The sequence below is a fragment of the Cyprinus carpio genome, chromosome A19, assembly GCF_018340385.1.
Source record: "Cyprinus carpio isolate SPL01 chromosome A19, ASM1834038v1, whole genome shotgun sequence".
Classification (NCBI taxonomy): Eukaryota; Metazoa; Chordata; class Actinopteri; order Cypriniformes; family Cyprinidae; genus Cyprinus; species Cyprinus carpio.
This window is the reverse complement of record NC_056590.1, coordinates 18,165,017-18,180,553: the sequence shown is the minus strand read 5'-3', so window position 1 is coordinate 18,180,553 and position 15,537 is coordinate 18,165,017. Positions and strand designations below refer to the sequence as shown.

General features: G+C 38.5%; 1 protein-coding gene across 1 annotated transcript in view; it reads left to right on the top strand.

Moving 5' to 3' along the window:
• Positions 1–2,395: 2,395 nt before the first annotated feature.
• Positions 2,396–15,537, top strand: part of LOC109053589 (zinc finger protein 704-like) — a 52,048-nt gene continuing 38,906 nt past the window's right edge. Inside the window, exon 1 of the mRNA XM_042776858.1 lies at positions 2,396–2,503. The gene's annotated coding sequence lies outside the window, so the exon portion shown is untranslated. The remainder of the gene's footprint in view (positions 2,504–15,537) is intronic.

Genomic DNA, 15,537 nt, shown 5'->3' with positions numbered 1-15,537 from the left:
CTTGTTGACTTGCATAGTAAGGAGTGGCTTCGTATTAAATGCTTACAGTGTGGCATTTTCAGACAAAGGGGGACTGGTCTGTTTTCATTGCACTGTTGTTTCCACTGCTTAATATCAAAATTTAATTAACACACAGGCTGCCTAACAGTCATTACTCTTTATGCACCAAGGCTTTGTTGCTGATTTACAGTTTATTCACATGAAATGGTTGAGGATTTGGTCATGATGAATGCAAGCTGAGATGTTTTTGTTATGTTTTTATGAAGAGCATCCTTTTATAGTAGATATCTCAAACCTTTAAGTGCAGCATCTCACGTGTGAACAAGCATTGTGTGTTTGTTTCTCTTGTGAATATTCAAATATAAATAATTTGTAGATATTTAATTTCAAGTGCTCATCATTGTGCATCCTGCTCTCAAATCTAATTTATTCTGTTATTAGATCAGTTGAGGTCTGTTTAAATTGATTAAAATCCTCTTCAGCAAAAACAAGATCTCATTTGAATAGTTTGACTGGCACATAAATTGTGACCCATATTTGATCAGTTAGGAGTCTGCTCCACATGAGGTGAGAGCTTTGGTTGTTAAAAAAAAAAAGCACACAAAGCAAGGGTGCGTGTTTGTGTCTTGAGAGAGAAAGACTTAATAGTGTGTGAAATTTAAATTTGAACTTGTCAACTGTGCAGTTTTGATTTGATGCTTGAAAGTCTTGCACAACATGATACAGCTTTAACAAATCTGTTCATCTCATGAAAATATGCCAAAGCCTGGCATTCATCTTGTACATGAAATAGTATTATTCCTGCCCTATGGGAGGTTTAAAGAAAGATTTTACCCCCCCCCCCCCCCAAAATAAAAAATAAAAAAAAAAAACATCTGTCATCGTTCACTCTTTTAGTCTGTTTTTCATTGGGAAGCACCCGTATTAAAATTGTGGCTGCTTCAGATGAGCTGATAATTATTTTAATGCTATGGTGCTGCGGCGCCCAAGGGGCAGTTGGGGTTCGGTGCCTTGCTCAAGGGTCTCAGCTCAGTCGTGGTATTGAGGGTGGAAGAGAGCGCTGGTCATTCCCTCCCCCAACCTACAATCCCTGCTGGACCTGAGACTCAAACCCGCAAACCTTGGATTACAAGTCCGACTCTCTAACCATTAGGCCACGGCTGCATGAGTGAGTGGTACATATATAAATGTTTAAGTGAGTGGTACATAACAGCAAAATGTACAAATAGGGAAAATTATATTCGCAATTACATATCCAATTTTATAATCAATAATACCCAAAGCTTATTGTTTGGCAGCAGAAAGCTTAATCCTAATTGATTCTTATAGCATGGATGCCAGCCAGCACGTTCTCCAAAATTTCAGCTTTTGTGTTCCACAGAAGAAAGAAAGTCATATGGGTTTGGAACAACATGACCGTGAGTAAATGATGACAGTTGGCACATAAATGAAGAAGAGAATGTATTAAAATACCACACTTCACTACAAGTGAGATAATCTTCACTAGTAGTGAAGTTTTGTATGTTGTTTTATTTACCATTTTTGCCCTTATCAGCAGAGTTACTTGGACCAGTTCTGAGACAAGTAATCCATCCATCCATTTTTTTTTTTTACCTCCATTATTAGTGCTTAACTCACAGCTGCTCAAAGCCCAGAATGATGGTCGTTTACTCTCTCTTCAGTCAAAATAATCATGTTACGGTAAGATAATGATCTGGATTGCACACCGCTCACTATTAGATCATGCTCTTCGCTGGTGCATGGGGTGATATGCGTCATCTTGGCCTCTGTTTGCCCTCTCTGTAGCGTGAGGTTTAGTGTACCGCAGCTTTAGTCACAGTGTGGTAGAAAACTTTACGGCTGCTGTGCAGATGAGACATGCAAGAGGAAAAGCTGCTCGTCTTTGCATAAGTGTGGTCACGGATGGTGGCTTGTTTTGCTAAGGGGGAAATGGCAGAGAGAGAGGGATTTATTTTTCTTTTGTCAGCAGCACAGTGATCTTATAAACAGACGAGCCTGCAGATGAACGAATAGGATTTCTCCATCCAAAGCATTGTTCAGGTGTATGTATTGACTGATGCAATATTGTATTACTAACAATACCTTAAATACAGCCTAATGCTCCGTGATTGCAAGCAAACAAGCCTCACAATAGGGGTCTATACCATTAACGGCCCACGTAGGTGTAAATAGGGCTTCATTGACAGGAGCCACATGTAAATACTATTAACACAGTTAAGACTGAAGAAACTCAAATTTGTTTCCCTCTGCAGAGCTCCTGTAATGGTGGCCAGCGGGATGGGCCCACGCAGGGCCAGAATGGGGGCATGCAGAGAGGAGATCTGCCCTCCCTAAGTCCAGAGAGCACAGAGGAGCCACGGGTGCTGGAGCACAAGCGAACGGGCCGAGCACTGGAGTCAGAGAAGGATCACACCCGCTCCGTTTCTCTGCTGGAACAAAAACGCAAGGTGGTCTCTTCCAGCATCGACGTACCACAAGCCAGGTAAGACTGCGGGATGAGTGCCCCCCACAGGCACAGATGAGAACTAAAGGAATGATGTATGTTATTGTTTACTAACTTTACTTCATTTTTTGTTTTCTATGTTGAATGCTCTAAATAAGAACTATAGTGCTGGTGAGATGTTGGTTTTCACATTATTTATCAGTCTTTCTCTGTAAATTTACATCAGTCCCCATATAAACTAACAGAAGAATCTATAGAAGTTATACATATTTTTTTTTCATAAATAGATTGATTTGGTCTTTTATAATTAGATTTGTTTTTTTCAGTAAAAGTGACATTTGGACAAAATTTTGCTTACAATTATAATTAATTAATTTTTATTTTTATTTTTATAAGTTACTGAAATTGTCAGGGTTTGTGGAAGGGATGAGGCGAGGACTCAATTGCAGGAAATTTGGAATCTTTATTAGCAGAAATAAAACAAAAACAAACAACATAGGGGAAAAAACACAACTGCCAATTTGACTGTCTTGGCAGAACAGGCAAGATACATGATGCCAAACATTAGACAAAGAACTGGCACAGGACTGCAAACACAAGGAGAATAAATAGGGGGCAAACAAGGCAGGTAACGAGGGAGGACAGGTGGGGCAAATTAACCAATAATCAGGTAACAAGGTGGGCGGGGTTAGACTGTAGACAGAAGAGCACATGGCACACAGAAACAAACAAAACAAAAGCCATGTGCTTACACAAAACAAAAACACAATCACATGGCCAGTGAAAACAATCACAAGTCATGTGCTCACACAAAACAAGACATGAACACACAGCTAACAAGAACACTCATAAGCTGCGTGTTCACTAGGGTTGGGAACCGAGAACCGGTTCTTATTCAGAACCGGTCCTGTTTTTTGAAAAGAACCGGAACTTTGAGCAATTTCTAAGTTTTGGTTTCGAAAACGGTTCTGGTGCAACACGTGACCAAGACTTTCGCCGGTGTTCTGATGATTCAGCATTTCCCATAAAGGATGTCACAAACCAAATAACAGAAATGCCACCCTGCCTCTTTAATTACTGAGCACATTGTTTCCAATGATGTGCACTTCACAGACTCGCCGCGCCACATCGTGTATTTAACTGCCGAACACATTTTTCCTACGACTGTACGCTCCCTCGTGCCTTTGATAACTGTGCACATCGTTTTGTCTTACTGTACATGTACCGGCAGTCCGCAGCACCTGCCGCCACTAAATTACATTATATTTGTCCCATATTGTCATTAATATACATACTGACTTCAACTTGGACCACTAAATAAATAGACTGCTATTGTTATGTATGATGGTAAGATTATTTAGTGTACAGGTCATTTCAAGAGTGATAAACAAAGTGATAGAAAATATTTATTTTCATTCATTTTAAATATTTAAAAATGTGGAAACCACTCATTGCATCACACCATCACCTGACTGCATTATTATTTGTAAAATAGGGGCTTTATGAAGTGTGTGTATACATAGTTATAAGTATAACTGTTTATATTTCATCAATTTAGGGAAGTGACTTAAACCTCAAGGGACTATTTGGCCAACTAGCTTATTCCTGCTTGAAAAGCAAAATGTTATTGATGGTGTAAAAAACATAAACTTTGAAGCACATGATTGATGGACTAGCATTACTCAACATTACTTACTACCTTCCAGCAACAGTACATTCAATGAAGGTAAAATAGTAAAAATCATAATAATAGTTCATTTAAATGGAACCTGAATCGGAACCTGAAAATTTGTATACTGTAATATATGTTGAATTTTGACATTGCCAAACTTTAAATTAAGTTGACAGTAAGTAATAAACAGCATTGAGCACTGAGTTTTAATGTAACCGGAATCAGAACCGAACCGTTAGGCGGAACCGGAACCGGAAATTTTTTAAAGATTCCCAACCCTAGTGTTCACACAAAACAACATGAAAGCACGTGACCGAGGAAAATTCCGAGCCATGTGCAACCAGACACAAAACAGAACATAACATGAAAGCATGCGACCGATGTAAATACGAACTGTGTGCTAAACAGAACACAGCGACTCAAGCACCTGGCCAATGAAAACATAAAGCAAGCGAGTGAATGAACACACAACCTGAACACTCACACGAGAAACAAGACATGGAGCGTGAGTGTTCGAACCCCGACACCAGACTGAAACCAATCTATACATGAGTGCCGGAATCCAAACACCACGTTCCAAACATGAAACAGCATGCGGACAAGAGAGCACATGGCTTGAGAATACTTGAGACCACACGCTCACACAAGGACAAGACAATACAGGAGTGTCAGGGCTCTGTCACAAAACCAAGAATAAACTAGACTGAAGTGACAGAACCCTTACAGAAATAGTTTCCCTCAACATGCATATTACAAATACAAGAACATGGTAGTCATTTAGTAGTAATGTAGTATTTAGACCACTGGTTAAAAGATTGGTGTCAGTAAGATTTTAATGTCTTTGAAAGTTTCTATTGCTCACCAAGGCTGCATTTGTTTAATCAAAAATACAGTAAAAACAGTTATAATCTGATATATTATTACAATTTAAAATACATGTTTTCTGTTTTAATATATTTTGTAATTTATTCCTGTGATGGCAAAGCTGAATTTAATGAAGTGTATATTGAGGAATCTAAGTGAAGTGCAGACCTCGAGTATACTGATACAAGCTTGTTTGTGGTCTGTGAATCCTGTGGTTTGAACGTTTTACAGCATTTGCACTTTCTTTTCTGACACCTACAAAAACATTATAACAGCTGTTTTTCTTTGTTTGTCAAATGTAATTTGAAGCATGTTTTAACACACACAAACACAAACACACACACACACACAGTCTTTTTTTAGTGTGACTTTTTACTTTTTAAATCCCAAAAATCTATTGACAATTCAACTGACATGAAGCATCTGCTGTCTGATAGCTCTATTACTACACTGAGGCTTGATATCGACTCAATATTTATTTGTTAATGAATTATTGATCTCTTAGCTCAATTTTTATTCTTCATCTCTTTAGGAAAAAAAATTCACATTGAGCAATGAATTTATTTTAAGGATGAGGAAGATGTTTATGATTTCTGTCTGCGTTAATTGGCCTTGCATGTTTGATTTGCTATAGGTTGACTACTCGATACCCTAGGTGTTATATTGATCACCTCAGTGGTGCTACATTTATGAAGCTCATTATTTTTAATGCTTATAAAAAATGGCAATTAAAGGGGTCATATGATGTTGCTAAAAAGAACATTATTTTGTGTATTTGGTATAATTAAATTTTATGCGGTTTAAAGTAAAAAAAAAAAAAACATTATTTTCCACATACTGTACATTATTGTTTCTCCTCTATGCCCCGCCTTTCTGAAAAGCATTGTATTTTTACAAAGCCCACCATTCTGAAAAGCGAGGTGTCCTCTGATTGGCCAGCTATCCAGTGATTTGTGATTGGCCGAATGCCTCAAGTGTGTGTTGGAATTGTTACGCCCCTTGTCATACTGTGATGCGTGTCCCAGTCAGAACACCGGTGAGACGAGACAAAAACAATAAAACTCATTACAAACGAGCAATTTGTTGCATCCAGTGTGGACATAATTAGGGATTATAATGACTTATACTGTGTTTTTATGCGTTGCGTTGCATCGCGCTGCGTAAACACAAAACCATGTCTGCATTTGTGATCGGAGAAACGACAAACAATAAGCCCTACTCTACACCAGCGGTTCTCAATTATAGTTCTCACACCCCCAGCTAGATAAACAGCTTGTTAGAAGTGAGCTCCGTGCATGAACAACGGATTTGCGCTGCGCGCATGAACTGTGTTTCCACTGACATGGTCCTTACACAGTGTTCATTGCTTCCTACTCCCTGAGCAGGGGAAATCTGTTTAAGTTTACCTCACTTCAGAACATTAATTCACGGATTTGCGCTGCGCAACGTCTTCACACACGGACAAGTGTGACATCATATACCTCTGTAAATAAATGCAATTTAAATTCACGTCTCGCACTCTTTAATGCACTTTTTTGAATGAAAAATATACGTTTGCTTCAAACTGGAATCATGGGGGAATATCCTGTGATGTCCACTTCGCAGGGCACTTACGTTTGAATAGAACAAACTTCTGAAGCAATAAGAGAAACATACAAAATGTGCAGAGCAGGGGGGCGCTAGGACTGAAATTGAGAACCACTGCTCAAAACTTGCATTTGAATCATCAGTAGCAAATCCTTTACATAAGTAAAAGTACTTAGACAGGGCTCTAGACTAACTTTTTGCACTGGTTGCACTGATGTGCCTAACTTTTTTCTTAGGTGCACCAGCACAAAAGTTAGATGCACCCAAATTTTCGATCGCATCGCATTTAACACTGCAGTTTTACAAGTACAATTTTTTTTTTTTTTTTTTTTTTTTTTTTAAATCGCTGTGTATATAGGCAATATTGACTTGTAGCCTAAATGATTAACTAACAATCTGGTCAACATAATGTTCTTTATTTGAAGCACAATTCTACAAGAAAGGTAACTTACTGAAAAAGTGTTGGTGCTTAAAGTGCTTTACTCTGCTGAAATTTAAACTTAAAACATCTCAAGATAAATGAAATGAAAGAAAATCTAAATTAAGTGTTTTAAGGGCTTCAAACTGAACATCTCATGGCTCAATGTCTTATGGACTATTCTCCATTGCAGTCACATGCCCCTCGGATGGCCAACTCCTGTAGTTTTGGCCTTCTTGATCTTTGGATTTGGCTAAACCAGCTGGCCACACTCTCTAGCAGCAAAATCTTCCAGGCTTGGCCCCTCTTCACTGATTCTTATCAGATCTTCCACTGTGTCTGAATGAAGGGATGCTCTAGTGTCTGATTTGAACAGCTAAACAGTCCCAAAACAGCTTATACTACTGTCTCAGCTATTAAAATAGTTCAGTTTTGTATGTAATAGCAAAGTGATTATATTTTGTTTTGTTTTTTTATTAAGTTAATGTAGAGAAAAATTTTAGGAAGAAATTTTTTGTTTGTTAAATATAAATTTTCGTTTTTTTTAAAGTAACGACTAAGCGGCCAGCGGCAGACAGTGAGCCTGTGTTTGATCAATTTAGCCTTCTCAAATCATCACGACCTGCCTAAAATAAAATTTATAGATATAAAACAGTTCAAGCATATAACAATGTTTAGACGTTAGACCCAGATAAATGTGCGCTATATCCAATAGTTTGTGCGGAGACGCATTTTTTCAGTGGATACGCAGTCATTTTTGCTTATAAAGGTAAGAGTAATACATCATTCGTAACTGCAAAGGGTCTACTTTTATTTGTGTGCACTCACAATATCAACAAAATGTTGCACTTTCTGTCGTGTCGTCTTTAACAGGAGTACAAAAAAAATGACACTCAGTGAAAACATGCCTAAATGATACATATATCTATAAACATGCTAAATATATCTATAGAAAGATTTAAATGACTGCTTAATGAAATAAAACAAATCAAAAACAAAAACTCTTTCATTATAATCATAATCCGTAAAGATGCACTTCTCTCTAATGCTAGGCCAATGAGATGGCGAGTCAGGATCAGCAACTTCATCCTTGCGACACAGACTCAGAAAACACTAGTTTATTAGTAAATAATTCCAATATCTCCTTACTATTTCCCCCATCATATTTATGGTAATTACTTTTGCTGGTGCTTTGCAGCAAGCTTAAGCCTATTGCGTTTAGCTCGGTCTTGAACGTTGTTTCCACCATTTCGGCACACAGGCAGGAGCCCGGCCCAGTGAACTGTTGTGAAAATGGCCCGAAGCCCGGCTCGAGGGGCGTAAAAAAGTCGGGGTCCGATCGGCTCGGGCTGAAATGCAGAGCTCTAGTGTCTGTTGTTGAACCACAGGGAGACTTTCAGAGTCGCTGAGACTTTTTTTTTTCCCTCAAACGGCTGGTCATTGTAGTTTTCTCTCCCAGGATCAGGAAACGGTCCTCCATAAAATGCGAATATTTGGGTTGAACTGTTCTGGAACAGTGTTGTACAGTGCCCTCCATAAGTATTGGAACAGTAAAGACAAAATTGCTTTCTCTGCTGTGGAGTCAATACATTTGCAAATATGATTAAAAGATGAATATGGGACAAAACTACAGAATGTCACATTTTATTAATAGGTCTCATGTTTTACTAAATAAAAAGGACAGCACTTTTAGAGTTCATCCCACTATTTGATGTGAGCATTGGAGTATTGGAACAATTGAATTTAAGGCAGATGTAAAAGATTAAAAGCTAATATTTAGTTAGATCCCTTGCATGCAATCAGAGCAGTGAGTCTGCAACCCATAGACATCACCAGACTCTTGATCTTATGCTTTGAAATGCTTTTCCCCAGCCTTTAATGCAGCCAATTCCAACTGTTGCTTGTTTTGGGGAGGTTATGTCTTTAGTCTCCTCTTCAGCTGGTGAAATTAATGTTTAATCGGATTTAAATCTGGAGATTGATTTGGGCAATCTAAGACTTTACATTTCTTTGCCCTGATAAAGTCCTTGACTGAACTGGCAGTGTGTTTTGGGTCATTGTCCTGATCTAATATGAAGTGTTTTCTAATAAGTTTGGTGGCATTTTCTTGAATATTGGTAGCCAAGATGATTTTGTGCCCTTCCAAATTCATTCTGCTACTGCCATCATACATTGTCATCATTAAAATGAAAAGGTCCTGTTCTAGAGACAGCCATGCATGCACATGCCATGACACCACCTCCACCAAGCTTCACAGATGAGGTTGTATGCTTAGGATCATTTGCGGTTCCCTTTTTTCTCCACACTTTTGCTTTCCAATCGCTTAGATAAAGGTTAATCTTGGTCTCTTCGGTCCATCAACTCAGTTTCAAAACTCTACTGGCTCACATTTGTGAAGAATCTTGCCTTTCAATTTTTGGTGCTGTTCAGATGTTTTCATCTTGCTGTGTAGCTTCTGTAAATGTAAATTCTCCTGCGGACTGTAGATTGACAGAGCATCACCCCAGCTTTCTGGAGGTTGTTGGTGATTTTACAGACATGTATTTTAGGGTTAATTTTCACAGCTTTTATGATTTGTCTGTCATCAACAACTGTTGTTTTTCTCAGCCGATCAGGTCGTCGATGGTTGCTGATGTCGCTCTTGATTTCTCCATGCCCTTTGTTTTTCCTGTAGTTCTAATTGACTTCCTCTTTTCTTTTAGCATCCAAACAGCGAGAATCAAAGTTACGCCTTCTTTCTTTACGTGAACTTTCGGGCGGTGTTATGCAAATCTTCCCACATCGACATATGGGGGCATGTTAGAACGAGCCATTTTAGAGGGGTGTGGTTGACTCTTAACTTTTATAAAGAATATCTCTTTGGGTTTGAGACTTTAGTCTTTGAAACTTTACAGAACTTCTTTATGCACCAAGAGCTTGTAACACTCCAAAGAGAAAGAAAAACTTGAAATCGCATCATATGACCCCTTCAATCCTCCATGTACAACAAATTATGTACTTTGTCTTGGAACATCTCCATCTTGAGAATTTGCACTGTTGTGCTGTGGTTCTATAGAAATAGTTTTGTGAACAGATTATTAATATTAACATGAACTAATGATAAAAATTGTAACATTTCCAAGTTATATATAGTTGTTATAAAAATAAATGTTTATTGAGCACCAAATCATCATATTCATGGAACATGTCAAACTGAAGACAACATTTTTTACCAACTCCAAACTTTTGAATGGTATCATGAACCTCTAGGCAGAGCAATTCATCATGATCATATCTTGGCTAAAATCGAACAAATTTTTAGATTTGTGTACTTGAGTTGATTCAGTCTCAGTGCATGTAACCATGTTTGCTCATGTATTTTCTTTTCTGTGTTTCTTTTGGACAACTCAAACCTCAAAAACATGTGTACGTTAAATTCTGAGGACTATTAGTCACGACTTTGGACAAGAAGCAGCCGCAAGTTTAAATATCTCAAAATAATTATGGAGCCTTTCTTTTGGCAGGGCTGGTCAGTTTAGACAAACACAGACAAAGGTCTGGATAATGTGCTTTCTTTCACATTTCTCAGCTCCAGGATAGCTGATCAATCCCTTGTGCCAAAGTAACATGAGGATTAGCTTCAGTGTTATTGTGTAAAGTGTTTCCAACATGTCAAAATCAATATATAGAGCCTTTGCAACAAATGATTTTTATAAAGCCCCATAGAAGACCATTTGATACCATGGGCCAAGAGTGCACTGTATAAAAATCACATGAGCACCAAGCATTTAAGTAGATGAACACCGGACACTTTGACAAAAGAAAAGATCAGATATAGGTTCAACTTCCTTGCGTTTAAATTCAGGAGTGGGGTATGGGCATCATTACTCTGAGATTGTGATTGATTGCTCTGAAAGAGTCACTGGTCTACCTAAATGGGAAAAGGTGACACATAAGCAAGAAAATGGAACATTTAAGACTTAATTGTTGTAAAGAAGGTGATCCAGGCACTTGATTGTGATTGGAGACCAGGCTGCATGCTGTTGTGATTGCAAACAACAGTGACCTAGATGCAGTAACACTTTAATATCACAGGACTGGAGCTTATAAGTAGCCATTTGGTTTGTGTTCAATCAGTGTACAATGGAGAGTATGCTGGGGTATGTTTGGTGACCTGCGGGGGTGGGGGAGGGGAGGGGATGGGTGTGTGAAGGGGATCACACATTTCCCATTTTGTGTCAGCTGTTTTAGTGTTCATTATTGAATACTGAATAGCTTAGTTCATCATATTTGTTTACGGAGTTCCACCAAAATCATTCTGTGTCTTGTATATTAGTTGACCCAACGTGATTATTGACCTCTCTTCCCCCGGCAGCTTTGCTGAAAGAGAGGTTTATTAAAAAAATTGAGAGATGCTGAAATGTGGAAATCATTTGGTTTCTCTTTCTGCTACTGTACAATATGAATCTACAGCAGATTTATATATATTTTTTTATATAGCAGGAAATAACCTATTTGAACAAGAACAGTGTGACTTGTAATGTTGCATGCCTGACAGATAGACTCCACCAGACTAATTGTGAGCAGGAAATGATTGATTGTGTTTGTGTGTGTGTTCAGAATTGTGTAAAAACAACATTAGTCACTTTAAAAGAATAGTTCAGCCAAAAAAAGAAAACTTGGACATTATTTACTTACCCTTAAAGGGGTCATAGGATGCTACATGCACTTTTACAAGTTGTTTGAACTGAAATGTGTGTTGGCAGTGTGTGTACACAACCACCAATGGCAAACAATGATAAAAAAAAGCCTTCATGTAAACACCTTTAAGGTCCAGGTATACCCTTTCTGCGTTCCTTTCTGTCTTGTGCACAGCTGTGTCCGCACAGCTTTCAAAGTATACTTAACCGCGGATGGATGAGCTAGACACATGCCCAGTACCACCTACTCGAGACTTGTTCTATCTCAACATTCACCTCACGCCTGCACTGTTGTACGCGGACTGTCCATGTGGTCACAACCATGTCCATGTGGGCTGCCCGTGGACAGTTCTGATGATGAAAATTGCGTCACACGGACAGTGCATTGACCGCCGCAAACGACCAAAGTATACTTTGGGCTTTAATCGATCCGACTGAGCTCGATCCAAATGAAATTTCAATCAGATTAGAAGGGGTGGTGAAGATATGTTCTAATCCGATCGAGAAGACATGTAAACACTTGATCGGATTGAAAACTGAAACTGGAAAGTACTGCGCATGTGCAACGATGTGCAATGAAATGGTGTTATGTCGCATGGTTGTTTTTGTAGAATGAAGTGTAATAATCGACTGTCAATTTATTCTAAAATTATCCTTCCATACATCGTCTGTGAAGTGGAGCAGAACAATGTCTCATCAGTCCTCACTGTATCCTGTCATCTACAGACGGCTTGTTTTGGCCGCCATGGGATGGGCAGTTTTACTGCTTGATTAATATAAGCAGCACGGTATGAAGCTTATTAGGACCCAAAATAGAGAAGTATTGAGTCTGCTCTTTAAAACAAAGAAAACAAGTAATTGCAGGAGAATAGTAAGTGCAAACAGTGGGAAACTCTGTATATTCATCCAGTGTGCGCATGTCAAACGATCAAATTTGATATTGAAACTTGTTATATATATATATATATATATATATATATATATATATATATATATATATATATATATATATATATATAAACATATATATATATATAAACATGCACATCTACCCAATCACAATGTAGCATTCATGTAAACACTACATTCTGATTCATCAATCAGAATGATTCATTCTGACTAAAACAAGAGGTGTCTGATGTAAACATAGCTTGGTGTCAGTTGATTTTTGTTCTCAAGTCAAGTCAAGTAACCTTTATTTATAGCGCTTTATACAAAAAAGATTGTGTCAAAGCAACTGAACAACATTACTTAGGCTAACAGTGCGTCAATAATGCAAAATTACAGTTAAAGGCAGTTCATCATTGAATTCAGTGATGTCATTCATCTCAGTTCAGTTTAAATAGTATTTGTGCAATCATTTGCAATCAAGTCAGCGATATCGCTGTAAATGAAGTGCCCCCAACTAAGCAAGCCAGAGGCGACAGCGGCAAGGAACCAAAACTCCATCGGTGACAGAATGGAAAAAAAACCTTGGAAGAAACCAGGCTCAGTCGGGGGGCCAGTTCTCCTCTGGCCAGACGAAACCAGCAGTTCAATTCCAGGCTGCAGCAAAGTCAGATTGTACAGAAGAATCATCTGTTTCCTGTGGTCTTGTCACGGTGGTTGTCGTCTGAGACAAGGTCTTTACAGGGGATCTGTCTCTGTGGCTCATCTAGTTGTCCTGGTCTCCGCTGTCTTTCAGGGCTGTAGAGGTCCTTTCTAGGTGCTGATCCACCATCTGGGCTGGATACGTACTGGATCCGGGTGACTGCAGTGACCCACTGACTTGGATACAGACTGGATCTGGTGGCTACGGTGACCTTGGAATAAGAGAGAAACAGACTAATATTTGCGTAGATGCCATTCTTCTAACGATGTAGCAAGTACATCGGGTGTTATGGGAAGTGTTCCCGGTTCCGGTTTACCTAATTAATGCAGCCTAAAAATCCTTTAACGGATTTGAATATTAAAAGCGTATAAGTGTGTTATGTGTAAGCCAGGTTAAAGAGATAGGTCTTTAATCTAGATTTAAACTGCAAGAGTGTGTCTGCCTCCCAAATAATGTTTGGAAGGTTATTCCAGAGTTTAGGCGCTAAATAGATTTTCCTATTTTCCTATTCACTGTTGTCCATTTGAGAGCTTTATCAGAGAGGAAGATCACTGGGTAGTGACTTAATTAATTAATAAATAAATATTTACCTGTAGTACTGTACAGGGAGACTGTAGTAGAGACAGGGGTCAGGAAACCACGTTGGAGGATTCTCCAAATGAACCTATGGATTTGAGAGCTCAGTCCCCCGAGTCCATCAAAATAAGTCTTTGCATTACTGTGGTAAAGCTACCAAAATGAATGCAGCCAAAATACTAGGTTGCCTATAACTTCTCATACAGCCATATTGCTTGAAATATGGGTGTGACCTTGTTATTGCTTTTTTCTTTAACAACAAGCTTTTTCCTTCCACTAACCCTGTCAAAGTAGTGGGTGGATAAACCGGGGAGGGGGCTGATCTGGTCAAACAGTATGCTTTCTCAGGAGAGCAGCTTTACTGGCTGCCAAAGAAAACAAGTTCCCTCAGAAAGCGGATGGTGGTTGGGCTGCAACTTTAGAGAGCATGTGATTAACATCTGAAAAGCGCCACTCTTTGCAAAAGCTGGAGTCCTGCATTGCTGGATTCTTTCCAGCACTCTCACAGCAAACAACACAGTGCCTGGTATTGGTCCTTGGTGTCTTATCAGACTGGACACAGCATGCCATTTTCATTTTTCAGACTTCCACGAATTTCACAATGATTGAAATAGTTTTGAAATAGTAGTTCTATACCTGTCTGATTAGCTCGACATGCACCAAGCTACAAAATACATGCCTGAATGTGTGCCATCCTACAAGAATGAAAGTATCCACTGTGTTTAAATGGGATGTGGTTGTTTTAGTACTCAATGAATGAAGGGTATAAACTCACTGTTCCTAGAAGCATACAATAAAAATAGACTGACATAACATGTAGACAGATAAATCAGCACAGCAAGTGCAAAGTTTAATGTCATAACAAATGAAGTTTTAACCCTGTAAAGCCTAATGTATCATCCTGTACTTTCCATACAGCCGTTCCATAGTTTAACGTAAGGTTCAGATGAATATTTAAGTTGTTAAATTCAAGTTCACATAAACTCTTCTCTCTGCTGCGGCTGTCTGTCATCCTCCATTCAGCATTTGACTACATGTCGCTTTCAGTTACGACAGTCAAAACAATGAAAATCTATCCAAGATGATTGTTCCTATTATTATACTTGATCTGAAGATAAAGATCAGCGGTTTTGCATAAAAGGACTTTATCTTGCTGGAGTTTAGTGCTGTTTCTAAATTGTTACTTTCTACCAGGTGTCTGTTAGATCACAACACGGGAGTTGAGAGCACTATGAATTGTCCTTCACATGCACAGTAACTAAAATTGAAGACTTTTAAAAGAACAGAAAATCACAGATATCATACACTACGCATCAATATCTCTTCCCTTTGTGCTTTGAACTTTTCTAGCAGTGCACTGAGACTAGGCCAGGGCAATAAAACGGTATCAATATTATCGACTGTGCACAACAGCATCGATAACGTTAGAAAAAAAAAATTCTATATAGCAAACGATAGTTTCATGCTTTTTTCATTTAACGGCGGGAGTTATGAGTGACACGCAGACAGCCAACAGAACACTAGTGTTGCTTTCGTCAACAAAAATTATGACTAAATATCGTCGTCAACGAACCTTTATCATGTGACGAAAACAAGACGAGACGCAACGTAAATGCTGGTCATGTGACGATGACTATAATTAAATGTATAATGCAATATTGTTGACGAATAAAAACAATACTAAAT